The sequence below is a fragment of the Pinus tabuliformis genome, chromosome X, assembly GCF_031772625.1.
Source record: "Pinus tabuliformis cultivar Carrire ecotype Pingquan chromosome X, CPIR1, whole genome shotgun sequence".
Taxonomy (NCBI): domain Eukaryota; kingdom Viridiplantae; phylum Streptophyta; class Pinopsida; order Pinales; family Pinaceae; genus Pinus; species Pinus tabuliformis.
Window position 1 is genome coordinate 654,269,232 of NC_142308.1, and position 14,577 is coordinate 654,283,808.

Below are 14,577 nucleotides of genomic sequence, written 5' to 3' on the forward strand. Positions count from 1 at the left end.
GGTTGTAGTTTCCAATCTGAAAGGGAAACTGACTAGAGTCAAAACAGCCAGAGTAAAAAACTTTCGGTATGGTGCCTTTGTTATCTCATTTCTCTAGAGTAGATACCTCTTATCGCTCCATAGGTAGCTATAGAGAGAGGAGGACCTCGGGACCCTCACATGTTGAAATGGGGTTTACTCATGGCACACCATGGAGGTGGGTAAGGACCAACAATCATATATACTCCTGATTTCCTTGATTGTTTGGAAAACCAAATCATTATGATTTGGGATTTCCAATATGAGAGTATGGATTACATAGGTGACCTGAACATGCCAGTGCCACCTGGGATGTAGTGGGGCGGTAAAACTTCACACTTTGGTGGATTTTTGAAAATTTTCAATTTTTTGTTATTTTTTTCCATCCAAAACTAAATTTTTGAAATGATCATGCAGATGTAGCCCCAGTGAGACCAGTTGTATTACATTGATATGATAGGCATGGTGAGAAGCTAGTAGCTCCCATAGAGCCGAACCTGGATGCGGTAGAGGCATTGACAAAGATAGAGCACAACCTTGAGAGGTTGACCTTAGACATCCTAGATGTCGGGATAGATGACCTACCAACATCTTAATAATGATATATTGATCTTCATATTGCTGAATCTGCTGGACCAATTTGAAATTATTTTGCAATTTTTCCAAGTATGCATTGTCTACCTTAATCTTGTCTTCTTCCATCTTGCTGAGTGTTGTTGTCAATTTATCTACTTCTTTAGTTGTTAATGATAATTCCCCAAGGCTTGAGTTAAATTTTCTGAGGAAGCTGAAACTTATACTTGTGTTGTTAGCTGGGTTACAGTTCTTGCTGTTGATGTTCCTGCTGCCTCCCATTGATATTTTTCTTTTAGTAGCGATTCCATGTCTTGCTCCATTTTTTGGATTTGAGCATTCTGTTCCACTACTATTTTGAATATCTTCTCTTTCTCCATCTCCAAACTAGTGACTTCCTTAGTCTGAGGGTGTTCTGTAGTTGGAAGTTTGAGCTTTTTCTTGAGAGCTTGAATGTCTGCATTCTTTCTTTTGATTAGCTCCTTTGTTGCCTTGACATCAATAGGATGATATCCTAGTTTAATAACTAATCTTCCAAAGTCTTGATTCCGTTGTCTTTTCCTAGAGAATACATTATTTCAATATTCAACTGTGAGCGCATGTTATTTAAAGAAACCTTCAATTTAGAAGCAACCATAGCTGGTCTAGTTACAGTTGAGTATATCATCTCACCTACTTGCTTATGCAAATCGACTTGATCGATTGCATGAACTTGTCTAGTATCAACTGAAAATATGGAGGTCTTATGATCTTCAACACGACTGGGGGCTGACACTTTGGGCTCCAAAAAGCCATTTGAAACTACCCCTTCTATGAGTCAAAAGAAAACAAAAACATGTGTTGAGTGGTAGTAGGCTGTTTCCAGAATTCAGAGTATGTTGAAGCTTTGAGAGCTTCATTCTTCAATTTGATCTCCCTGTACCTTGTAAAAATACTTGGCTTCAGTGGAATGTGAGAAGTAGAAGGGATAGGCGGCTTAGTTGTCTCTTCTACATATGGGAGAGAGGTGGTAGGAGTGCCTATCAAAATCAAAGTAGTCTGCTCTTGTACATCCCTTTATTCTTAAGACTCTTCTTGAATGGTGATTACTCGAGGATCAATCTTATTATCAATATTTTTGGTGTTCGGTGGATCCTTCTTCCTTCTTTTGAAAACAACAAAATTTTCAATTTGTATTTCTAAGTCTGTGGGGGACATATTTTACCTTGGCATCTTGATTTCTTTGTCTTTAGGAATTGGAGTTTGTAAAGAAGATTGACTGACCAACTTATCTTCTACCTCCTGTAACGTGTTTTCTGCTCATTCCTCTTGGTTATCATACTGCTCTATCTCTGGCCTTGGTGTATGTGGATATGGAGTACTTTTTTTTTCAACCCTCAACTTAGAAATTACCCCAAAAGGATCATAGGACCATGTGAAGATGGGTTTGAATTTCATCTGTTTTAAAACTGCTTCCACCTCCTTTGCTGCTGCTCTGGTGTTTATAATGTAAGGGCCTACTTGTGCCTTTAGCTTGAACTATGCTTTCTTCTTATTTGACACAAAATGTAGTTCATCCATATTTAGAATATGTCTGGCATCCTCCAAAGTGAAAATCCTTACTGACACAAAAAGGGTAATATATAAGGAGTGAGCTCACATCCATAAATTCTTATCTATGTATAATTTTGGTATAAATTCTAGTCTCCAACCTTTGGCTGCTCTAAGAGGTGCAAAACTTTCTTGATTTCTGGAGATATTCTTGGTATAATATCACTGCATGATAAACATAAATATGTGTGAAGGAACTCGTCTACAAAATCTGTATAAGTATACTCCTATGAATTTCTTCTGACCAGAGAAGTCCAATGAATTACTGACAATGGGTTACCCTTCTGTCCATCTTCTGTAATTGAAACTTGAATTTGTCTGCCTGGTGAAATAACATGAGATACACTAAAATGACTGATATTTTAATACACCTTCAACTTTAAACTTCATAAATTGATCAGGCATGACATCAGACAAAAAATGACTGTAATTAAAAATAATTGAAGATTTCTACCCAATTACAAACACTGACAAGAATCCTAAAACTACCTCATTGACCCACTGGTTTGTATAATATCCTAGTGAGCGAGTAACCATGGAAATTACTTGTTTTTACATTTATGGGAAAATGGAAATAGAGTATTGGGGGATTCTTTCTAGGCAATTCAACATTTTTATGGAGAAAACATTAAAAAATATGGGCTCTTTGGTGGAAAGTAAGATTTTTATACAATTCCATTAATGTATTAGTGGAAAATGGATGTAGGAAGGCTTGTGGATTTACCTGTAAAGCATGGAAAATACTCTCATGAGAAATGGAAAAGATAACCTCATCATTCTGGGAAATCACTGCCTTTTTTCTGGGGAGGTATCTGAGATGACACCAGGTAGAAAATTTAGGGAAAAAATGGGTTTTAGGGAAGATAAATTGAAGGAGAAAGGACTCCCAAATTCTCAAGTCATCACTATGATCAAGGTATTTTTGTTTTTCCCAATTATGGAGTTCATATTGATCGAACTCGTAATCAGTCTCAACAATTTTATATTGGGTATCGATTAGGGGAGTTCTATCAAGCTCTGGGACAGGGGGAATCATGGGAACTTCCTCAGGCATATTTCCTTTTCCCTTTTGTGCTAACATTTTCAATTACAGAGAAACACAAAAGAACAGGGTTACCAGAGTGCTTTCTTGGTTGAATTTTGCAGAGGGATAACTGATAGATGACACTTGAAAACTTCAGAATGGTTCGAGCTTGACTTGCACAGATTTAAAGAGAAATGGAAAGGAAGAAGTTGCAGGTTTCTACGGGATTTTTATAGCGGAATTGGTGGGAATTATAGCATAATTATTGCCATTTCGGGAGAGGAGGTATTTAATTTTAAAAATAGGTCAATTGGCCGGAGAGAATTTAATTCTCAATGTACATCTGTAATTTGGCAGGTGATTTGAAGGTTTAACATTCAGATGATGTGGAGGAGTGACATGGATGGTGGAAGGTATGAAAACTGGTGTGAGTGGATGGGCAGAGGTGATGGGTGGAAAAAGCGAGGAGGTGACGCTTTTTTTTTTGGGGGGGGGTGGGGTAGGCATGGTAAATGGTTTTCGGAAGGGACCCCCTGAAAACCTTGAGAATTGAACACATCATATGAGAGGTGTTTGTACAAATTGATTTTTGGGAACACCCCAACCCAACGCAAACCCCCCCCACACCACCCCCCCCCCTGTTAAGCATCGATAGTGTGGGGGCAGGGGGGTGGGGGGGGGTGTGTGTCCAATATCCATCTCTCTCTGTTGATCTAGGTGAGAGTCATTGCCACCATAGAGTCATGCACGAGAGTTATCACAACATGAGAAAATTTCATTTCATGTGATAATAAAACATATAAACCTAAAGTTTATGAAACATAAAGATTTAAATCAAACTTTATTGTGAGGTCAAGGTGGTATTTTGACTGGCATGCCATATGGATTTATTTTTTTATTTTTTATTTATTTTATTTCAAATATGCATTTTTTTTATTCCCCTTCATTTTTTCTTTTTATTTTTGTATTTTTGTATTTTTCTGTCTTTTATTTATTTTTTTTCCTTTTCTTTTATGAGCTAAACATATTTAAAATGAAAAATAATTTTTTACAATATCCCAGTGGGATGAATAACTTATTAATTATACATGACTCCTATATTTATAGGACCCTAACATTGGATCCAATGGGGATGAAATCCTCCTTGTGAGGTGTCAAGAACACCGTAGATCAGTAGCCTTCTCCATTGGGCAATTATTTCATCATAAAAAAAAACTGAGACTAACCTCTGTACATTGGAAATCATAGATATAACATCAATTCATCTGGAACTTAGGGCCTTCACTCCAGGCTTCAAATCTTGATGAAAACCACCCACACTTGCAGTATTTGGAATAATAAAATGATATATACAATGATGTATTTTTTGATTAGCTGAACTTAGGTGAAGTAATGTTTGAGCAACTTTCCATTAACAAGTTCTCCCGATAGTGTTTCTCTAGTCAGACCCTCTAATAGAAATGTGTTGGTTCCACAGATAGCTCCAATCTTGTAAGGGCCTTTCCAAAAAATATCAAACTTTCAATGTTTTCCCTTCTCCTCATTCCTGACATCCCATTTTAGAACAAGGTCATTAAGATGGAAATCATATGCTTTGACTCTCCTGTCATGAATTCTCTTGATTTTATCCTGAATCGCCTGTGTAATGTTGTAGACTTTTTCTCTAGTCTATTGTAAATTTATTATTTGGTTGATCCTTCTTTAGACATCATTAGGTTCTGCTTCTATTTCCTACAACAATTTTAGTACTGGAATTCCTAGTGAAGTAGGAAAAACTGCATCTATTCCATAAACCAATTGGAAATGTGACAAACCAATTGACTTCTTTATGCGTATCCTATCAACCCATAGAGCATTTATCAATTTCTTGTGCCAGGATTTCTTGTTTTCTTGCCTTAACTTTTTAATGATGTTGATGAGGCTCTTATTGGAAGATTCTTCTAACCCATTTCCCTGAGGATAGTAGGTAGTAGAATGTCTTGATGCTATATGATATTTGTTGCAGAACTTAATCCCTTTTGGATTTGAAATAAATTGCATTATCTATGATAATTTTTTGGGGAAAACCAAACCTAGAGAGAATATTACCTTCAATGAATTGTATGATTACAAAATTTGTAGCTTGCCTGGTCGGGACTTCTTCTATCCTTTTGGTGAAGTAGTCTATTGCTGTCAGGATACACTCGTGTTGAGGTGGAGAACATGGATGAATTTCTCATATAATATATAAACCCCACTGTTGGAAAGGCACCTCCACTGAGATAGGTTTCAAAGGTAAAGGTAAGAGTTTTCTCTTGCCTTCAAAAATTTGACATTGATTACAAGTTGAAACCTTTTTATGAATGTCAGTGAAAAAAGTAGGCTAGTAAAAACTAGCTCTCAAGATTTTGTTTGCTGTGGTTTTCCAGTAAATATTCCTTTTCAATCACCTTGATGAAATTCCTCCATGATCTTATCTGCTTCAGCCTTCAATAAACAAATTTAATAAAATACCTCCAACATCCCTCTAATACAAAGCTTGATCTAAAACATAGAACTTTATAGCTTTCAGTTTGAGAAATATTGCCTTGGTTTTTTGTCAAAGAAGGAGGAGCTTGTAAATTCTGCAAAACATACACAATATCTGCATACTAGGGAGAAGTAACCAAATTTTCTGATATTTGTGGAGTTTCCAGATCCTCCTGTTCATCAAAATCAGCTACAAAATTAATGTCTAGTGCACGAAAGTTTGACTCATCCATTTATTTGGCTAATCCTTGACCTTTGATAAGTTTTGTAGGCTTTATTTCCATGTCATACTCCAATATTACTGTTATCCATTTGACTCTTTTTCCATCTGGATCAGTTTGAGTGAGAATCTCCTTTACTATTGCACTTGGAACATAAGTGATTATGTGAGAATGTAATACATACACTCTGAAATATTTCAAGGCCCTTACTAAAGCAAAATATTTATTTTCCATGATATTATACTTCAATGAAGCATCTCTTAAAGCTCTGTTGAAAAATGCTATAGGTTGTTCATGTCCCTCCTTGTTTTATGTAATAATACTGCTGCAATAGTATGTTCTGAAGCAAAGGAAAAAATAATGAAATCTTTAGTGTAATTTGGGCTAATCAGAACAGGAGCACATTTCAAGGCTGTCTTCACATCACTGAATGATATTTTGGCTTTAGCATTCCATTTCATCTCATTGTCCTTCTTCAACATGTTTGTAATAGCTCTTAAAATCTCAGCTAAATTTGGAATAAACCTTCTTAGAAAATTTATTCTACCAATAAAAGATTGCACTTCTTTTTTGTTTCTAGGTGGATCAATTTTCATAATAGCTTCAATTATACTTGGATCAATTTGGATACCATCTTTTGAAATTATGTGACCAAGTAGTTTACCTTCTTCTAAACCAAACAAATACTTCTTGGGATTTAATGAAATACCATATTTCCTACATTTCTCAAAAACTATTCTTAAACTGATCCTCATCAGTTTTGGAGAACACAATGATGTCATCTAGATATATTACAATAAATATATCATTTTCATATGCGAAAGAAATATCCATTTCTCTATGGAAAGTGGCTCCCACATTCATAAGGCCAAAGGGCATCTTCACATACATGAAGGTTCCCCATGGTGTTGTGAAAGCTATTTTGTGTTGATCATCTAGATGCACAAGAATTTGGTTGTAACTTGAAAAGTTGTCAAGCAAAAAAATTATGCTAGAACCAACTACCTTCTGTAAAATATGATCCATTTTTGGTAAAGGTAGTTATCTTTGAGAGATTTGTTTTCTAGGTTTATGAAATCCACACATAATATTATTTCCCCTGTCTTTTTCCTCGTTGGCACCATATTTGATAGCCATTTCGAAAACCTCAAAGGTACAATGATTTTGGCATCAAAAAGTTTTCTAACCTATTTTCTATTAAGGGTAACAAAACTGGATTCACCCTCCTTAATTTCTATTTGAAAGGTTTCTGGTCCTCTTTGATGGGAATGGTGTGTTGAATAATGTTGGTATCATATGCCTTTAGATCTTCATATCCCCATGCAAACACATCATAATATTCTTTCAATAAATCAATGTACTTCTATTTTTCTTGAGGAGGTAAAGACTTGGGAAGATTTACAATATTTGGATTATTTTTCAGTACCTATATTACAGTCCTCAACTTTGGCTCCTACAAGTTCTATCTTGGGATTTTGAGCTACATCATTAAAATCAAATAGTTCTTCTAGTGGCACCAAACGCCTTAGTAACACATTATCTTTCAGTTGTAGGATTTCAAGTTCTTTTGGATCCTCCCTGATTTGGTTCAATACTGTTTCATTTGTATCCTTACATACACTATTATCTATATCAACATGTACATTTTCAAATTCGTCCTTTAACTGCAAAACAAATTCTACCTGTTTATCACTGCTAATCACTTGCCAATATCTAATATTATCCAAGACAGTTGATCTATGCTTACTTCAATCTCATAGTTTTTATTGGGATGGAACGGAATCTTATAAGTACTTGCTGAGGTAGCCATTGCATCATCTAATACATTTTGACTCTTGGGAATCAGAGACAACTGATACTCTGGAAAACACTGTATAAAATCTAAGACATCATTTATGTAGGCCCTTAACTTAGGATGTTTAGCTGAGTACTCACATTTAATCTGATTAATGATGAATTCTAAATCACCATGTACATAAATCCTTTTAGCTCCTAACGTCGTCAAAAGATACAATCCTAAAATAAGTGGTTCACACTCAGCTATATTGTTGGTGCATTGAAAATTAAGCTTGTAAGAATATCCCTTTGCTATGCCTATTTTTGGGTTTAAGACCCAAACACTTGCCTCTACTCCTTGCTTACTGACTGCCTCATCGAAATCCATATTCCACGGGGCTTCATCCTCTTCATCTTCTGTTCCAATATTTGATTTTACATCCTCTGTTTTTCTTGATTTACTTTCCATATCTGACTTCTTCTTCTACACATATATCATTGTATAGAATCAAAGAATCCACGTCTGAATGCACAGAATAAAGCAGGTAGTTATTAGGTTTATCTTGGATGCTTACCATATATTTCATTAATGCTTCCCTATACAACCTCCTTTGTTGACCAAAGATAGAAATAATTGCATATGTCATGTCCATCTGCAAGACACCCTGTAACTTCCCCCCCAAGATCTTGATAATAACATTCCATATTTGGGAGGTATGTCAGCCACTACAATATCCATAACCACACTCTTTGCTAGGATTTGGGCCAGAGTCACACATAAATCCTTGATGAGACCTAAGCATCTTACTTTTCTAGAATCAAAAGAGTAAAGGTCTTTATAGGGTCTTGTTATATCTAATCCTAGCTTTTCCATAATGACTCTAGGCATGAGATTGTGCGAAGCACTAGAATCAAGCATGGCATTGTGAAAAAATCAATTATGATGTTTAGACTAACATAGAATGGTTGCACATTACCATCCTGTGACTTCCCTTCAACTTCAAGTCTAAATAATAATTTTGGTTGGTAATCACTTAAGTTAACAGTGTCTATTCCCTCCCCTATCTTTAGTTCCTTTATGACTTGAGTTCTATACACATTCTTGTTAATGAATTCTATCAAAGGAATAGAAATTTTGACCTTGGCTAATTCATTTTCAATACTGAAAGAAGTTTGAGGTTTATTTACTTCTTTAATACTTAGATCTTGTTTTTGAGAAACCTCTTTTAGGGAGTCATACTTTATCTAGCTAGTGGCAGGTGTATCAATCTAAATATTCTTGGGAGGGTTTGTTGCAGCCTTCCTGCTTCTCAAATTGTATTTTTTATGTACCTCCATTGATAACATTTTGGTATCCCTTTTTATAATCATCTGATTCTGCATGGATGACTTCTGGATGTGATAACAAGAACATATCTTGTTCCTCCTTGGTTAAGAAAAAATTGTCTATTTTTCCTTTCCCAAAAAGATTTATTTGATTCTCTTCAAGGTCATCTTCTATCTCAGTTTATTCATCTACATAATTCTCTTAGAACAGAGGTATAATTTGATGTTGATCTGCTAGGGATCTTTGCTGTCTCTGTTTAATTTGGGGTGGATTCCTCCTAAATTTGGGATTTCTGATTTGTGAACCCCCTTGAGGTTCTCTTGGTGGATCCCTATCAGTAAAACTCATCATTTCCATCGTTTTAACTAAGGTGTCTAGCTCTACATCAGATGAAGAAGAAGAAGGTTCTTCTTTGATGGCCACTCTTCTTTCAACCTTTAACTTTACTCTTTTGGCTAACAAATTTTCTTCTACACTAACAACATTTATTTGCATTTCTTCTAGGGTAGCAAGATTTCTATCTCTCAATTGATAAGCCATATTGACATCAAATCCATCTAGAAATCAAATTAAAGATAGCCCCGGTGGAGATTGTATTGTTGTTGGAATAGAATTATAAACATTGTTAAATCTAGTGCAATAATCCTGAAATGTTTCTCTCGGAGCTCTCCGTAGACTCTCATATTCTGCCAGGATATGAAGAGGTTTCTTTTTTAATTACCATCTTGCAAGGAAGCTTCGGTGAAATTGTTCTAGATCTGCAATACTATGTGCTGGAAATCCCTTGAATCATTTTCTAACTTCCCCTGCCAAACTTTGAGCAAAGAGCCTAATTTTCACAACATCATCATCATCAACTTCTTCCAAATATGAGAAGTCATTCATATTTTCTATATGTTGTTGTCTTGTGATAGGCCCAATGCTATCAAATTGGGGTGTACATTGGCCATAAGTCTGGGGAATGGAATTCAGTTGTGCTGGTAAAGATGGAGGGGCATAACATGCTGCCATGATTGGAATATGAGAAGAGGATGAAACTGCAGCTGTGCTAGATGTTAGAGGTGGTAAAGAAGGTGGAATTATAACTTGTTGAGTTGGTATAGAAGGAGTCTAGATGGTATATTAAATTGGAACAATGGTTAAAAAAGAAACCACGAGAGGGGCCGGTGATGAGGCAGAAGAAGAAAATGTAGTTGATTGATCTGTAAATGTTTTTTGAGCAACTTGATTCAATTTAGTCACCAAATATGAAAGTTTTTCAAATTGTTTTATAACATATTTATCAAAATTTGAAATGACAGGTTGGTGTGCTGATATATAAGGTTTCAAAATATTTTCATAAAAGACTATTTGAGGGACAAAGATTTCTGATTTGTTTCAGAAAATACTCTGCTCAAAAGGTAAGTCAAATTCAATATCCTCAATAATTATAAAACTTTCTGGAAGGGAATTAAATCTTGGAAAATGATTATTTCTTGCTTGGCTCTTTGTAAAAATATTCTTCCTAATCATCTTCTCAGGATTATTTACAATTTCAAGTGGGTTAGGATCTGGGTGGGATCTGGTGTAGATTTTCCTGGGAGCCAAATCTTCAAATAGATTATTTACAGATAGGTATATGTACAAATTTTGGGTGGAAAAACAACCTAAATAACATATAATTCACTGTCACCCACAAGAAATATCTTTGGAGCTCTGAAAAGAATATTTACTAGAGGAATATTTTGTTTTTAAGGTCAATTCCCTAGTATGATAGCCATAATGTTATCACTTTGTAATTTCCCTAGGCTGAGGAGAGAAACCTAGAGGTAACCACAAAAATGTTTTTAAAGCTGGGATCTAGCCCTTCCAGCTTCAGAGATGGATCTCTATGTATGATTTAGATTTCTTCTTTTAAGATCTTAGGCTAGTTATTTAAGTTCGAGTAGGGTTTTTCAAAAGTTTGGTTGAAAGATGCTAGAAAAGTCCGTTGGGGCATGGGGTTTTGAGTAATTAATCATAAAAATAATAGAGAAACTGTAACAAGACATGGCAGGCAAACACTTGGATATTATAGAGTGATTGAGGTATGAATAAGATGAATATTATTGAAGTTCAATTAAATATAGAGCATACTGAGATGAATTCTATACTTAATATCAGAAAGAAAACATTGATATTGTTTACAAGGCAGAGCAGAGTACACTTAAGCAAATTTGGCCCTTAATATTCTTGCAACAATAAAGAGGGAATGACATATGGAAACTAAGAAAATAAACAATTTAACATAAAAAAACACATCACTAATTGCTTGACACAGGAATCCTGGAACAAATTTCTCTATATTTCTGTAAATTGATCACTATGAGTACAATTCGTGACTTACATCAGTGTACAACCCTTTTCTTCATATAAGTTCCAATTTTTTCTAAGTCTTATTACAAAATATTTGTAGAGTTTGTAGTATACCTAGGGGGATATTATGGGGTACAAAGGGAGGTACCCAAGGGAATAATGTAATAATGTGATGGGCAATAGTTAATAAATAAACTAGTTAACCCGCATAATATAAGCGACCACAAGTATTTAGGAATAATGTGATAAGACCATTGACCTCATATGATGTGTCAGTACTTGCAGCATTTTCTGCTTCGACCTCTTTGGACTCTACGTGTTTACTGATGGAAATATCCTACAATGTAATTTTCTTCTTTTTATACTAGAGCTTTAAGAATTTCTTCTACACATTAATATTGACAGTACCAACAGATTCCATTCAAGGGTATCCCAAAATAACATCCACATCAGCCATATCTAAAACATAAAAATTAGAATGAAACACATTCTTATCCAGGGAAATCTTCAAACCTTAATAAACTTGCACATCTTCATTATCAACTTGTGTGTGCTCCATTTATTTTGTTGGGACTTGCAATCTTTTAGCCAAATGAACATTAATAAAATTATGCTTGCAACTAGGATTGATAGACACAATGATCTTCTCTTTCTGAATAGATCCATGAACCTGTAATAAGGAGATACCAGTAGAAAATAACCCCTTATGTTTCTCATTATCATGTTTTCTAACATGAGACCATTTGTCTAAAAGGAACTTTTCAAATTCTTCATTAGGAAGGCTTACCAACTTCTTGTTGTCAAGTGAGCTCTACCATATGGCAGCCTCATCTCTAAAACTAAGCCATGCTAAAGATTTCCAATATTTACGACATGTTGACTTTGCCACTTTTAGGAATTCTTCAATATTAGGGCCATCATCGTTTCTTGTAAAAATACTCTTGCTAGAACTCTAAAATAGAGTGAGGGTTTAAAAAAAAAAATCAATTTGGAGAAAATTTAAAATGAGCATAACTTGGTAAATATAACTCAGAATCCTTATTATAACCTATTTTTGGAAATGGAATCATCATTCAACATCTTCCTTAAATATAGAAATCTCGATCTGGGCCTATGAAAACTTAGATCTGCGCTGCAACTATACCGCCATCACAAAAATTTATGAAAATGTAGCTAATTTTAAACCAGCGATATCTCCCTCATTCGGATATCTGCAATTAGTTTCCCAAAATTCCTCACAAAAACTATAAAAATTTACTGGAGAGCCGCCGCCGTCCACAAATGATCGTCAGAAAAAATTATGCAAAACAACTAATTTTAAATCAATGATATCTCCCTGATCTGGACTCCAATTTGACTTATTTATTTTTTGAAATTGGGTATTTTTTGCAAGGCATGCAGATCTGGCATTTTATTTTGAAAATTTTTCACTAACAGTTTTAGATCTGATCTACAAATTCGCCACCCAAAAAATTCCTACAAAAAATGAAAAAAAATGCTTGTCCTCTTTGCCTAAGAAAGTGCTCTGATACCACTTGTAGTAGATCTGACTTGCAAATATATATATAGATATATATCTATCTATCTATATATATATATATATATATATATATTTTGCAGGTTAGATCTATTTGATAAAACCCTTGAGGTAGGATAACACCATATAATTACTCCTTAAGGAAGGAGATCACTCCATAAGCCATATGCTTTTCAATACAATAATCCTTGGCTTCCCTCAATGAAGAGTCTCTAGCCTCTATATAGGCTTGATACATACAATACCTTTCGTAATTACCATAAGTCTCTCAATACCATACATATAATACAATGGGATTATCACATTATTCCTAACTACTCGTAGTCCCTTATATTATGTACAATCCATATGCTTGTCAATACAATAATCCTTGGCATCCCTCAACGAAGCGTCTCTAGCCTCTATATAGGCTTGATACATACAATACCTTGGGTAATTACCATGAGTCTCTCAATACCATACATCTAATACAATGGGCTTATCACATTATTCCTAACTACTTGTGGTCCCTTATATTATGTGGGTTAATCACTTTATTTATTAACTATGACCCGTCACATTATTACATTATTCCCTTGGTTACCTCCCTCTGTACCCCATAATATCCCCCCTAGGTATACTACATAATTGTTATTGAACTAACTTTTGATTCCAAAAATGAATTGATTACAAAATAATATATAACAAAATTACATATATTTCTGAAACATAACAAGAAAATAGAAGTACTGGACAAATTTAGTTGTTTGTTGAAAATTTGAAGGAAATATGTTGTTGGCTGTGCTATTTTTCATCTTTTTATTTTTGTTTTGTGCCGAAATTGTAGGTCTTCTGTTTATCCTTATTCGACCAATTCCAGTAATTGGTCCCAACGTTCTTCACCTGGGATAGAAAAATTTACCATGTTTCTAAACCTTTCATCTACCTCAGTGTAAGTTTGAAAAGTTGGTTTATTCAAAAACAAATGATGAATCTCATGATGTATGTTTAAATCAAATTGAAAACCCTCCAGAAAAGCTTCACCACTGATAGCTCCTTTTGCGTTTGCAAACTTAGATGCATCTACAACTATGCTGCATAATTGTTCCTGGTAATTTTATTATGGAATCAATTTTCCATTAGAATTTTTGAGAGTTGGAAGTCCCTTCTCTTGCAACACAAAAAACTTCTTATTAAATCGTTTGACCTGTAGCTCCATTTATTTACACTTATTCTACAACTGCGCTCTCATATTTTTCTTAGTAAAAACTCTTTTGACTTCCATCTCTGTCTCTGTCATGTCTTGAATGTTCAGCTCCTCAAGCTCATCTCTATTTTTGGAATTTAGCACTCTTATGATTTTCTGTGCTTCTTCTGGCCTATGCTCAATATCAACTTTGGTTTCTTCTACTGCTGCTTTAACTCTCTAGACCAGTTCCTCTTGTTCAAAAGTTATTTGAATTAATAACCAAAACTTAGTAACATTAGCATTGATATTATGCCAAACGCTGTGTTTGGCTTCTACCAACATCTAAATCAAGATAGTTTGATCTTCATACTTCTGAATCTCTTGAACCAATTTGAAATTCTTTTGCAATTCTGCCAAGTATGCATTGTCTTCCTTAATCTTGTCTTCTTCCATCTTGCTAAATGTTGTTGTAAATTTCTATACTTCTTTATTTGTCAATGA